The sequence below is a fragment of the Doryrhamphus excisus genome, linkage group LG16 (assembly GCF_037039965.1).
Source record: "Doryrhamphus excisus strain RoL-2023G ecotype Guam linkage group LG16, RoL_Dexc_Guam_v1.1, whole genome shotgun sequence".
Taxonomy (NCBI): Eukaryota; Metazoa; Chordata; class Actinopteri; order Syngnathiformes; family Syngnathidae; genus Doryrhamphus; species Doryrhamphus excisus.
This window is the reverse complement of record NC_136372.1, coordinates 1,575,902-1,590,475: the sequence shown is the minus strand read 5'-3', so window position 1 is coordinate 1,590,475 and position 14,574 is coordinate 1,575,902. Positions and strand designations below refer to the sequence as shown.

The 14,574-nt window shown below is 46.1% G+C and overlaps 1 protein-coding gene across 1 annotated transcript in view; it reads right to left on the bottom strand.

The window, feature by feature from the left end:
- Window positions 1-1,034, bottom strand: part of LOC131103740 (uncharacterized) — a 130,826-nt gene extending 129,792 nt beyond the window's left edge. The window contains exon 1 of the mRNA XM_078797109.1: window positions 873-1,034. The gene's annotated coding sequence lies outside the window, so the exon portion shown is untranslated. The remainder of the gene's footprint in view (window positions 1-872) is intronic.
- Window positions 1,035-14,574: the final 13,540 nt, after the last annotated feature.

Genomic DNA, 14,574 nt, shown 5'->3' with positions numbered 1-14,574 from the left:
AGGCAGCGTGATGATGCTTTGCCGGGCCACAAGTCCCCCGTGGCCAATTTCGCCAGCGCCGCCACGCCGCTGTTGCAAATTAAACTGTCATAACGGCCATAACAACAATTAATGACCGGGATTAGGCGCTGGAATCTGCATCAGTGAGCAACCTTCAGGCGCACCAGCTCTCCGGTAACGGGGGGAAGAGGAGGAGAGGAGGAGGAGAGGAGGAGGAGGAGGTGGCGGCCAGATGAATGAACAAAGAGAAGGTGATTTTTTCCTGTCATGATCAGCTCAGCTTCCTTGCAGTTTAGCGTCCTGATAAGAAGGTTCAGGTCGGGACGCGGGTCCGCATCTTGACATCCACTGGCCAGGTACCGGATGAACACGCCAAAAATTCATACATGATTAGCTCCATGTAGACTCAACTTGTCTTGTTTACATTTGACTGAAGACTCCGACGGTTGGTCGGTGTGACGTGTCAGCGCTGTGATTGACAGGTCATGAGTCCCGATTCCAGTGTGAGGTAGACCGGGATACATAAAATAGAATGTTTTGTGAATTTAGCCTTTTTCTTCCAAGCCACCAGTGAAATGTGCGGCCGTACGTCGCCATGCTAATGAGCGACGTCCTAGCTGGAGCATGATTAGCATGAGCAGCTGAGGTTTATTGCTAAATGGCCCAATAGAATACGCCAGCGAAATGCTCTGATCTGGGGATTTAATTAAATTTCCTCAGGAGACAAAAATTGCGCCCACTGAAAATTAATGACTTCCTTTTATGGTGCGCCAAGTGTGTGTGTGTGTGTGTGTGTGTGTGTGTGTGTGTGAGAAGTTTGCCCAAGTGAGTCCTTCTGAAGACGGATGATGTCAGCGCGTGTCATAACTCACCAATGGATGAAGTCCACATTGTGTGCGGCGAGGATGAAGACCAGGCAGCAGTGAAAGTGAATTAGGGAAAGAGAGGCGCCATCAAAACGTGTCCGTGTGACGCCATTCAAAACGGACGGCGACTCAATGAGGGGCACGTCAGGGGTGAAGGTGGGGGTGCAGGGGCGGGGGCTGCACGGTTTCTGCTGCATTTGATTAGAGAATATACTGTATATAAACCTCAACCAGAGGTTTCACCAAATACATGCCATCTGCATGTTACCATGTGACAACATGTTTGTGTTACCTTTGTTTCAAGTTACAACACTTTGAGTTACAACAATTTGTGGTTATGATAATTCTGGGCATGCTTCAAGTTACAACAATTTGTGGTTATGATAATTCTGGGCATGCTTCAAGTTACAACAATTTGTGGTTATGATAATTCTGGGCATGCTTCAAGTTACAACAATTTGTAGTTACGATAATTCTGGGCATGCTTCAAGTTACAACAATTTGTGGTTATGATAATTCTGGGCATGCTTCAAGTTACAACAATTTGTGGTTATGATAACTCTGGGCCTGCTTCAAGTTACAACAATTTGTGGTTATGATAACTCTGGGCATGCTTCAAGTTACAACAATTAGTGGTTACGAAAATTCTGGGCATGCTTCAAGTTACAACAATTTGTGGTTGCGATTATTCTGGGCATGCGTCAAGTTACAACAATTTGTGGTTACGGTAATTCTGGGCATGCTTCATGTTACAACAATTTGTGGTTATGATAACTCTGGGCAAGCTTCAAGTTACAACAATTAGTGGTTACGAGAATTCTGGGCATGCTTCAAGTTACAACAATTTGTGGTTACGATTATTCTGGGCCTGCTTCAAGTTACAACAATTTGTGGTTATGATAACTCTGGGCATGCTTCAAGTTACAACAATTAGTGGTTATGAGAATTCTGGGCATGCTTCAAGTTACAACAATTTGTGGTTGCGATTATTCTGGGCATGCGTCAAGTTACAACAATTTGTGGTTACGGTAATTCTGGGCATGCTTCATGTTACAACAATTTGTGGTTACGATAATTCTGGGCATTCTTCAAGTTACAACAATTTGTGGTTACGGTAATTCTGGGCATGCTTCATGTTACAACAATTTGTGGTTATGATAACTCTGGGCATGCTTCAAGTTACAACATTTTGAGTGACAACAATTTGTGGTTATAACTCTGGGCATGCTTCAAGTTACAACATTTCCAGTTACAACTATTTCTGGTTACGATAATTCTGGACATGCTTCAAGTTACAACAATTTGTGGTTTATGATAATTCGTGGGCATGCTTCAGGTTACAATAATTTGTGGTTACGATAATTCTGGGCATGCTTCAGGTTACAACAATTTGTGGTTACGATAATTCGTGGGCATGCTTCAAGTTACAACAATTTGTGGTTACAATAATTCGTGGGCATGCTTCAAGTTACAACAATTTGTGGTTACGATAATTCGTGGGCATGCTTCAAGTTACAACAATTTGTGGTTACGATAATTCGTGGGCATGCTTCAAGTTACAACAATTTGTGGTTACAATAATTCGTGGGCATGCTTCAAGTTACAACAATTTGTGGTTACGATAATTCGTGGGCATGCTTCAAGTTACAACAATTTGTGGTTACGATAATTCGTGGGCATGCTTCAAATTGCATTCGTTTTAGGTTGCAACACTTATGTTACTTTGCGGTGATTTTTGTGGTTACTACGTTACGAGTTAGAACATTTCAGGAAACAGCATTTTGTTTCGTGTTACAACGTTTCATATTTACAACATTAGGTGGTTGAGATATTTTGTGGATGCGGATATTTTCTGTCATTGTGCTTCATCTTACAACATTTTGTGTCACGCCGTTTTGACTTCCAACGTTCCTACTTCTACTTGGTGAATGTGCTCCTATGAAATGGAAAGTGCTAGCTAAGCAGCTTAGCAAAATTAACTCTTAACACTGCTAACAGTTAACACTGTTAGCACATTGACCTGCACATGACGCAGCATCAGGAGCAACTAGGGGGGTCAGTATCTTGCCCAAGGATACTTCCACACGATCACAGGAGGATGGGGGATCGAACCGACAACCTTCCAGTTGGGATAATAATAATAATAATAATAATAATAATAATAATCAACTAAGAGTTGACTTTCTTCTGTTGGATCTAATGAGTGCAGGGGTACCTCATCAAGTGTCCACCTAGTGTGGGAACAGATGTACTCTCACGCACACACACACACACACACACACACACCTGAGATCTCATCAGCTGCTACCAGCGGGTCGTCGGCCATCTTGTCCAGGTCGGGGGCGTCGCATGCTCAGATGTGGCTGATCATCACTTTGAGGACATCTGGCTCCTCGTCATTTATCTCCACATGCTTTAGGGAGCAGGAGAAGAACACACACACACGAACACACATGAACACACACACGTCAGCTGAAAGTCGCTAAAGTCACGCAATCCTGCAGACATTTTGTTTGAATGTTCAAATGCAGAGCCCGAGTCAGTCACCTTGTTCAGGGACGCGTGGCGGCCATGTACAGTCAGAGCACGTCCCGCCACAAATACATTCTATTACATTTATTTGATTCTTTCCAGATGAGACCTGAGAATGAATCCTAGCTCAGCCAGCCCGCCAAGTAGGCATTATCTGCGTCTCGGCCGCCACGCTAACCTGCGACTCTCCCCCGCCGCCCGCGGGCACAACAAAGCGCTAAAGCAATTACGACGGCGCTTTATCGTCTCCGCGGTGACCGCCGGCGTTTTTTTTCTTAGCGGGGGTCAGTCCGGGTGCAGCGACAGCTTAGCGCGTTTGCGTCAACTCTGGCCCGCTCGACAGCCGCGTAAACACGGACGCATAATGGAGGCAGAGTCTGAGAGCGCCACGCAACAGTTGCTTTTTATGCAGATAACAACATTTGGGTATTGTCACCGTCGGGCCCAACAATGCAAACAAAAATGGAGATTGTTTGGGAAGATAATGCGCGTCTTGCGAGGAATAGACTCGTATTTTGGTAGATTAGCGACGAGGGTGTGAAGTCTGCCGGCACACAAACAAGCTTTTTCACCCAAAAAAAAAAAATACAAAGATGACGCGAGGCGATAAAATCTCTGCAGCATCACTGCCTGCCGCGTCCCTCAGGGATGTCCAGTTGGAGGGGGTCAATCCTGACAGTGCGTCGCTAAGCTAGCAGCATGACATCATCGCGTCCTGATGTACTGAAATATTGCATACTGCAGTAAACAGTAACGCACCGTATTACTCGTCGGGACAGAATAGGAAATATATTTCTCGGACTTCAATAAAACCACTGAATGAACCACCCATCTCCTGACTGGGTGGACGTCATGCTAACCACTCCACCACCGTGCAAACATCTAAAAATGAATGAGAGATCAGCCAGAACCACAAAATACAGGACAATGAATTTGAATAACATTCCTAAATTATGTCATCGGAATTGGGCGGCACGGTGGTCGAGTGGTTAGACCAGGGTTCAATTCCACCCTCGGCCATCTCTGTGTGGAGTTTGCATGTTCTCCCCGTGCATGCGTGGGTTTTTTTCCGGGTACTCCGGTTTCCTCCCACATTCCAAAAACATGCTAGGTTAATTAGCGACTCCAAATTGGCCATAGGTATGAATGTGAGTGTGAATGGTTGTTTGTCTATATGTGCCCTGTGATTGGCTGGCCACCAGTCCAGGGTGTACCCCGCCTCTCGTCCAAAGACAGCTGGGATAGGCTCCAGCATCCCCGCGACCCTCGGTAGAAAATGAATGAATGTAATCGGAATTCACTAAAATCACAACATTAACAATAACATAGTCAGCATTATTGATCGGAACACAAGGACGCCATTTCTCCTATTTCTTCTGTACAATTCCGCCTCAAGCCATCCACGCGCATCAAGCTGCGCCCAAGGGCGCCCGGTATGCTCGGATGTTGAGTAAACAAAGACATGGCCACCATATGAGGAAACGCATTTACGTCCTTTTGCTCGGTAGCATTTCACGGTCACAAAGACAAATCAATGGAGGAGTCACGTGACTACAAACAACATGGCTTCCGTCAGCGCTGCCGACGTAGGCGTTCATAAACAACAAGAATAAGAGTGGTGTAGTTACAGTGTCTATTCACAGCGCTCCATTAGACGCTTTCTTTATGAGCTCATTTGTCTGCAAAGCGCTGCCGAGGACTGATAACCCATCCATCTGCCTCCTCGTATTGGGACGCGGCCCGCCGTCTCTCTGCTTCTGATGAAGACGCCCACTTAAACAGCAATTAAGATGCATTTCCCGGGCCCCGCGCGTTATAATTTCCCTGTTTGAGCCGCTGCGGGCATCAATATTCCGCTGACATGACGGGGAAATCTCCCGGGTTCAATCTCCCCTCAGATGGGGGGGCGTGCGAGGCGAAAAGGGGCCCTGCGCGTCGCACACGTGCCCACACGAGCGACACAAAGGGCGCATAAAAAGAAAAGCAAGCCTTTTGTGTGCGCCGCGTGAAAAAAAAGCCGCACATCTTCGTCTGGCTCTGAAGCTAAAGCAATTAGCATCTTATCTCGCAAATTAGCCCGCTGGCTGGGGGGGGGGGAAATAATCATGTAAGGCATCATTGTGATGGCTCAATAGCTCGACCCCCCCCCCCCCTGTAGCTCATTAAGGTAAGCAACATATTGGAATCCGTGGAAGATGAGGTGCATAAATAAGACAAGGTATTGAATGAAAAAATGTACCCCTCACTCCCCGGCCCCTGAAGAGTTGTGCTGGTATGGGGTGGCGGGTTGGGGCCCGGGTGCGGGCGGATGACCATCATGAGCCGGCAGCAGGAAACACTGCAGTGTGCGGGCAAGCGGGAAAGAGTCATTAATGAATGCTGCAATCAATAGGAAACCAATTGGGTCCCCCCCCCCATCCTCCCGCCCCCCAACGCTGTGACATGCAGATGGTCACATGACTTCACCCTGGCGCAATATTTGAGCTTATTTACTCTTTTGATTCCCTCGCCATTCCCTCTGTGGATTATTTATCGGCTTCTACACAAAGTTCTTGGAAATAGGCGGGGGGGGGGGGGGGGGTCGAGGGGGGGCTTGTTATTTCAGCCACTAACAGGACAATAAATTCAGCCAACTTTATTGAAGTCGTGCATTTACACAGCACACAAAAGCAATTCCCACTCAGACACAAAAACGCCGGCATTCACCGGCGGCATTTACTTGCACGCTTTTTAATAAAAGCTCCACTTTTTATACTAAAGTGACTTTTTAACAGTAACACGTGTCCCTAAAGCCCCGGAATCAAACACTCTTTTCAAAAGAGTGCGATTTTTTAATGCTGAAGTGACTTTTTAATGATGATGTAACAGTAACGTGGGTCCCGAAGTGAAGTCTCTTCCCCCGACCTACGTGAGCCCATGTTGTTTATAAGCTCAGGCTTCACTACACATCTTAAAACTTTAAAAGCATGTTTCTCTTGATAACGCTGAGACCGTCAGCTCAGAGCGTTTATAGAAAAAAGTTGGAGGTGTGTTCTACGTCTACGTCTGACGCACTCGTGACGACCTCTCAGACGTCAATCATCACAACGTCTCAATTTCCTCCCGCGAGGAGAGGGTTAGTCGGCGGCTGACGCTCCCACCCCCCACTACCCCCCCGGGCTTCCTTTGGGGAAAATGCTGGTGTTGTTGACAGGGAGCAGCTAACTTTTCAGCTAACTCCTCGCATTTCAAACAACGTGACGTCCATCGGTGATGAGACGACGGTGACAGAAATGATTCCGATTTTGACCTTTGACTGAAGCGTCACTCGAAAAAGTTGTTGACATCCGACAATAAAAGGGGGGTCACGTTGTGATATTATTTGGGTCAACGTTGGCATGGCGGCCCTTTAAGGCAAGTCTCTTATGAAATGATCGGCTCACACAAAGTAGCTAAGTATGCTACGAGGCACAGCTAATGCTAACATAACATGAACTCACCATGGAGCAGGGGTTGCAGTTTTCGTGTTCCTGGGATTCTCCTGCTTTCCACCTCGCTCAGGTTAAGAATCCACGACTACGGGTCTGAGACACAGGAAACAAGTTGTGAGTTGAAAATCTAAAGGTGCCATCACCCAAAGGTCACCAAGGAGCCGACCTCATCCTCAATCTCATGGTTTCATCAAAGCCGCTCGAGGTAAGCGCTCATCAATTAGCGCTAACGACAGCTTAATTGACCAGCGATGGAAGTCCCACAAATGTTTCATGGTGATGATGTTTTATTAACATCTTATTAACCCGCCGTCAACGGCTGATAGGCTGATTGATGTCACCGCTTGTTATCCTCGTTCCATTTCTCATCCCGTCTTGAGAACACGTGGGCAAGGTCAGTCGGCACTCGGTCTCACGGAGCGGATCTATGTGACGCGGCTCTACTGTTCTGAAAGCATACTGCTGCAAGCAATAGGAGGGAGGGGGTGAGGAAAACATGGGACCGGGAGGGGGGGGCGAGAGGCGCTAGCTAAACAAGCTTCCTTTTCCACGTTTGCGGCACACTCGGCATGACAGTTTAAACTCTCGGTTTTGTTTCTGTCTATTCTACAATTACTTCCTGTTTGGTGCTTTTATTTGTTATTTCTGTTTCCTGTCTGGCACCGTATGCAGTACCTTTACTGTAATTAGTAGTAGCTGGGAGCACACCTGATTCAGATTTTTAATTAGAGAGATGTTTAGTTTTGCTGGTTCTTTGTTGTGTTTTTGCGCATACTCCATTTCCTGGGACATTTATTGTGAAGGATGCATTGTGTTTCTGTTTGGTTAGCTTGTTTTCATGCTTCCTGGTGGGAGTCTCGTGTTCAGGCGCAGTGCTGTTTAAATCCCACCCCGTCTTTGCATTGTGGTGGAACCCACCCAAAACAGCAGGGTTCTCAGTAATGGTACAGTCAAAAAAAAACAAAATAAAAAAAAGTAATGGTACAGTCAAAGGTCATTTACAGACATGGTTTACAGTAAGGGTAAACCAGCTGTTTTTTTTATTTTCCACCTACTTTCTTCATGAATATTCCATTTTCCCCAGAGTAATTATAATATTACAAATTAAAAAAAACTTTTTTTTTTACTTTTTCTCTTGATATTCTGGCTACACTTTTGTAAAATGACTGTAGATTTTGTTTTCTTCTTAAATGGTATTTTTTAGAATATACCGTGGGCCAATAAAAAAAAACCCTGTACCTATTCGGCTCCATCGTGGAGCTGGACACCATCCAAGAAGAATAAGGTTCTTGCTCAGTCATGGTCCATATCAGATCTCGGTGCTTTCTTTGGAGAAACGTGCCATCTTGGTGCTGTCGCTCCGCAGATCACCTGACACACTCGTCCCTTGGTCTCCTGGGTGATTAACAGACAGGAGCGTTGTCACGGGAACCAGGAGAGGGATCACCAAAGGACAAAGCGCAGCAGAGCATCATGAACACGGCTTCCGCGTGCGTGCGTGCCTATGTACGCGTTTCAATACCAACTGTCAACCGTCGCCATGGCGACGACAACTTTCACCAAGTCAAAGGTCACATGCCTCGCCTGCAGGGACTTGTTGGACGTGCGTCAGTCGTGTTAGCGCTTTAGAAATGTGCCACATGGTGTGTGGGAACAGGACAACAGCAGGGGGGGGCGGCGGGAGGGCGGGGGGGGCTCCCCCACCTTTCTTCATCACCATGGACACATCGTCCACTTCTTGTCCTCGTGATAACTTTTAGTGTATTCTCTTTTCAGCATGGAGTCATCACACTCGCAGGTAAATATTGTGCATGCAGGAACGCCGCACACTCAATAAACACAAGCTACTCATTTCATTGTGTGTGTGTGTGTGTGTGTGTGTGTGTGTCGTCTTCCCTACCGTCTTCACCACCTGCTCCAGACAATATCAACTAGACTCATTTATCTCACCGCAGGACTCGCTGCACACACACACACACTCACACTCACACACACACACACAAACACACTAATTACCAGGCAAAATAGCTTTGCATTTCACAAGAAACCATTTTAAAATCGTTCATTCATTCATTCATTTTCTACCGCTTGGAGCCTATCCCAGCTGTCTTTTGGGCAAGAGGCGAAGTCCACCCTGGACTGGTGGCCAGCCAATCACAGGGCACATATAGACAAACAACCATTCACACTCACATACTCACATTCATACCATACATTCATGGACAATTTGGAGTCGCTAATTAACCTAGTATGTTTTTGGAATGTGGGAGGAAACCGGAGTACCGGAGAAGACCCGCGGAGAACATGCAAACTCCACACAGGGATTGAACCCAGGTCTCCTAGCTCCGAACCACTCGCCCCCCGTGCAGAAGAGGCTTCGCCTATCATCCGAGCAGCCTTCATCACTTCATGCTCAAAGACCAGATAGGACAGCTCAAACTTGGCTAGAGTTGAGTCGCGACTCAATGCCGTGAGTTTCTACCAGACATTTGGAACTGAAGGAGCCTTTTGGATGGAAAAGATGAACATGAAGTCATTCTTTGGTTCATTGTATGGCAATATGGACGTCGTGAGACATGATGATCGGAATATTGGAGAACTGTACCCGTATAACTTTATGATCAAGGTGACCAAGGTTTGGTTAACCAATACATAAGGAACAGAGCAGGTGGTTGACAATGTTGACGTCTGGGCAACTATTAATGGAAGCTAAGAACCTAAATGTGTGATCTATATATAGCAACTACCGGTAGTACCCAGATTGACAACCAAAACCTTGCAGGTATGTTCTTCAGGTGAGTGAATGGTACTACAGAGATTCTTCAAAGGTACCATGTGAAGGACCAAAGTCACTGGTTCCAATGAATGAGGTCTCCACACCTAAGGTACCTAAACCAAAGCAGGATGGTGTACATTAAGCGAATCATCATTCAAATTCATTGTAAAGGTTCCTCCCCACAACCGATGACCGGCGCCATGACCGTTCATCCCAGACTTGGGAGCACCGTCTATAAGATCGAGTCCAAGAGCCCAACGCCACGGCATCGCAGCCAAAAACATAAAAAGCCTTCATCCTCCACACCCTGACACCACGCGCATCCATCCGTTGAGCGAGCACAAAAAGAGCGGCAGAAAAGAAGGCGTGAACAATGCAGAAGTGCGAGGCAAGCAGGAAATTGAATGTCAAGGACTCTTGTTTGCTCCTGACGGAGCTTGGAGTGTTTGCCTGAAGGGGATGCAGAGACAAAAGGAAGGATGATAAAAAGTGAAAAGGCAGCGGGAGAAACGAGGGGAAGATATATGGATAATAAACCTTCCGGAGAATACAGATGGGCGGCCGCACGCCGACAGAGGGGGAGGAATGGGCATCGCACAAAGGCAGGAGCGAATGCGAGCAAAGTGTTTGGGTGGAAACGGAAAGGGAATGTGACTGGTGAAGGAAGCGGCATTCCGAGCATTGCATCCGCAGCTGCCTCCATTAGTCACGGTTCAGAGCCATGACTGAAGGACGTGCATCCCATCAGACGTTCCCGGGAGGGGGACGGACAGATGGACGCAAAGAAAGGACAGACGTCCAGTAAGAGATGACCAATGAGGAAGCACGCTGAGCGAACAAACAAGGAAGCAAAGTAGGGAGTTGGAAAGCGAAGCGGGTGCGAGCGGGTCCATGTTATTTCTATATAAATAGTCCAATTAGCACGGCGGAGCCTTCAGACGCCGTGTGGCAGAACTGGTCTAATTAGGCGCTAACTCGGCCAATTATTCCTGGACGTAACCAGCCAGAAAGGAAATGAGCGCACCTGCTTGCTAGACGCCCGTCACGCCATTACTGTCATCTTCGCTCTTTGTCAACCTCCTCTCATCGTTACGTCCTCGCCTCCTTGCGTCCTCGTAGGCTTGCATCCTAGATCCTTAGCTCACTTGTGAACATTCTCGTGCAGCCGCATTGTGTTCCATTATTGTGTCCTCACATCCTCAGCTACTGGATCATCCCGTCCTTTTCTTGTAATTTCAATGCAACCTCATAGCCTCATATCATGGGATCCTCGCCCCCCCCAGGCCTCATGGCGTTGCATCCTCAGCATCAAATCCTCATACACTCAAATCTTTAGATTGCCACAACTTTGCATTCTCATATCCTCTTATCACTGGAGCCTCACCTATTAGTATCATGACATCCTCATGTCCTCATCAATGCATTCTGGATCTGTTTTTATTGTTACCTCATCATTTCCTCATTTGCTCATCAATGTATCCTTATGTACTCGGATTATTGGATCCTCATACTACTGCAACCTCATATCTGCATTTTTATCATATCCCAATATACTCATATTATTGGATTCTCATAACATTGTATCGTCATATGGTTGATCATAGTATCCTCATACGTCCTCATATACTTGTTGCATCCTCATATACAATTAATATTGGATATCTTCATCATTCCATCCATATCATTGGATCCTCATATCGTTACATCATCATATCCTCAACTCTGCATCCTTACATATTCATATCATTGGATCCTCATGTCATTTTTTTTCATCATATGCTCATCAATGAGCATATATTTGTTATATTTGTTCATTACATGATCATAGTATCCTCATATACTTGTTGCATTCTCATATACTATTATTATTATTGGATATCTTCATCATTCTATCCTCATATACTCATATCACTGGACCCTCATGTCATTTTTTTCATCATATGCTCATCAGTGCATCCTTATGTACTCAGATTACTGGATCCTCAGACCACTGCAACCTCATATGCGCATGTTTATCATACCCCAATATACTCATATTATTGGATTCTCATAATCATAGTCATATGGTTATATTTGTTGATTACATGATGATAATATCCTCATACGTCCTCATATACTTGTTGCATTCTCATATACTCATGTTAGTGGCTCCTCATATCATTGCATCATCATATCCAGTAGGTCTAGTCATCATCCTAATGTCATCCTCCTGATTGCTCCTACACTCATGACACTCATGCCTCATGAAATGGGCAAACGGAGCGAGGTGAAGAAAGAACCACGATCCGATTCCTTTGCAGCGTGATGATGATGATGATGATGATGATGATGCCTGAACGAGGTAAAAAGGCAAAAGAATAATGAAGAATTATTGCGCTTCTATCAGCGCAATCATAGCTTGTTGTGGTAATTAACTTTAGCGGGACGAGTGCGGGGTGAGCCTAAGCGCTTGCCTGGTGGTTACTTGGTGGGAAAGATGGATCGACGCTAAGCTCCGCTCTCATCCCTCCGGGCGGCGCGTGCCAGATATTGGCTCGTGCATGATTTATTGTATTGCATCAATCTTTTTGTTGTGTGTTTGTTTATGGATGGCGGCTGTTTAGTCATGCCTCAGTTACTTTAAACACGCAAAAGATAACAACTCCCATCAAATGAAATTCATAACCTTAACTCCTACTTAACGTACTTCCTGTGTGACTTTTTTCTCTTGTAGTTGTCTGCACACACACACACACACACACACACACACACACTCGTCAGCATGCACTGTACTTGGACGATTCCCCATCGCCACATTAGTGATAGCTAATAGCTAACTGCTAATAGCTAACACATAATTAGCAATGTTACCGCATGGCCTTGTACGTGATGCCGCATTTGAGACAACCAGGAATTCAGAACTTCCAGTCCTCGGCTGCAATGTTTATCACAGTTTCTTCGCTGACTTCTCGCCTCACGCTGCTATAGGGGCGAGGCTGCTGGGGGATTTTACCCATAATGCACCAAGCGGGCCATCTGTTCACATTCATATCTCATCAATCTTTGTTACTGACTCTGCATCTTTTATCCCCCCCCCCCCCCATTTTTTTTTTTTTTGGAGCGGTTTCTACTGCAGTCAACAACGCCGCAAAGACATCTGACAATCAGCACGACTCATAATGTTATTTTTAGGGAAGTTAAAATGAGATATTGGATCATACGGGTATTTGATATCAGCACCCTTGCTAGCTTAGCATGTCCGCAGTCTCAAATTATTTAACTGTAAATTTTGTAAAGCGCTATGTATGAAAGAGGTGTGTGTATTGGGGAGGGGAGGGGCCTACAGCGTCTGGAATGCGTATGTAATATCACACCTCAGAAATAATTACTTGGAGTCACGCAGATAATTGCTGAGAAGCGATATCCTCGCCACTCGCTTTGAATTTTTATTATTATTTACTATTTTTACTATTATTGTTTTTAGTCAAGAAATATGCATTGTTAAGAAAATGTGTATTTTTGGCGTAAATTGCGCATTTTCAAGTCTAAAAATGCCTAAATGAACTAAAACACAAATACGTGGCATGCAGAAGACGCATTCAAAGACGATGGTACAGTATGTACTACTCTAAACTGGTCACTAGGTGTCAGTGATGCTACAGGAACATTCGGTGAGGCGCACAAGCACCAGATTTGATCGCCAGGAGAACAAACCAGGTACGAATAATCCCACAACCCGCGAAGTAACCTAACTAAGACTCACTTCCTGTCCGTGCCATTAGTAACAGTAAGCGTAAAAAGCGCCTATAGGGGTGTTATTTCATGTCCAGAGGGCTCTAATAAAGTAAAAAATCTGACAGCTGTGTCTTTCAAAGCTGCACTGTACGCAGCGGAGGACGCCGCTGGAGCGAACCAACGTCATGAAGCGGTTCTTCCGCCTGGCCAGGTACACTATCTGATTAAAAAGCGGCAGAATAATTACAGCCCCATCTCATTTATTCCCGTCACAGATAAACAAACCCTGACTCCCAACGCTGCGAAAGATAGGAATCTTAAAATAGTGGCGGCGCACACGCTCTCCTCAGAGGACAATAGCTAATGATTAAAAAAAGATTAATTCATTACAGCCAAGCTGTTTTCTCCATTGTGGTGCGGCTGTAAAGCAGTTAATGGCCGTCCGCTGTTATTATTATGGTGATGATTGCGTTCTGCGCCGACAACAACGGCTTCTATCGCCCTTTTCTTCAACAATTAGCGACCAAGCGACGACGACAGAGTTAGCAGCTTATCAGATGAGAACGGCGCGGTCACCGTGAAGTCACATTCAACTCATCCGCGTTGCCGTTTTAGCCACATTTCCAGCGACAAACATGGCGAGGGAGGTGGGGTCAAAGGTGAACAAAATCTCCCAGCATGCATTGGACCGAACACCGCATGAATATGTTAGCTTCAGTGGAGCGACAAGGACAAACAAGCGTCTTTACGGTGAATCCAAATAAATAAGACGAGGCGGGCCGTGATTTGGCGTGTGCACGTGGAGGGCGCGCACGGAGGGAGCAGCTGGAGCATCTGCACCCCGTCTCCTCTGACAGCGCCGCGGCATATGGCGAGGCCCCCGTGAAGGATGGCCGCTGTCAGCCGCCAAAGTGCTTACCAACCGACAGGAGCGCTCACTCGCTGAGCGAGTGGAGGAAACAGATGAACGCCGGCGTCCCGCTCATTCGTTGTGCCGCCGTCGCCTCCCGGGGTGAAAGACAAGGAAAGAAAAAGCGCCGGCGATGCATTACAGTAAATTGCATTCATGTTCGGGAGATAAAACAATCGGAAAGACAGTAGAAGAAGAACAAGACAACGGAGGGGGGAAAAAATGGCACCGCCTGAAAGCACTTTCTCATGCCTCCATTTTATGTGCGAATCAGACGCCCGCTCCTCCATTTAGGGAGTGTTTGCA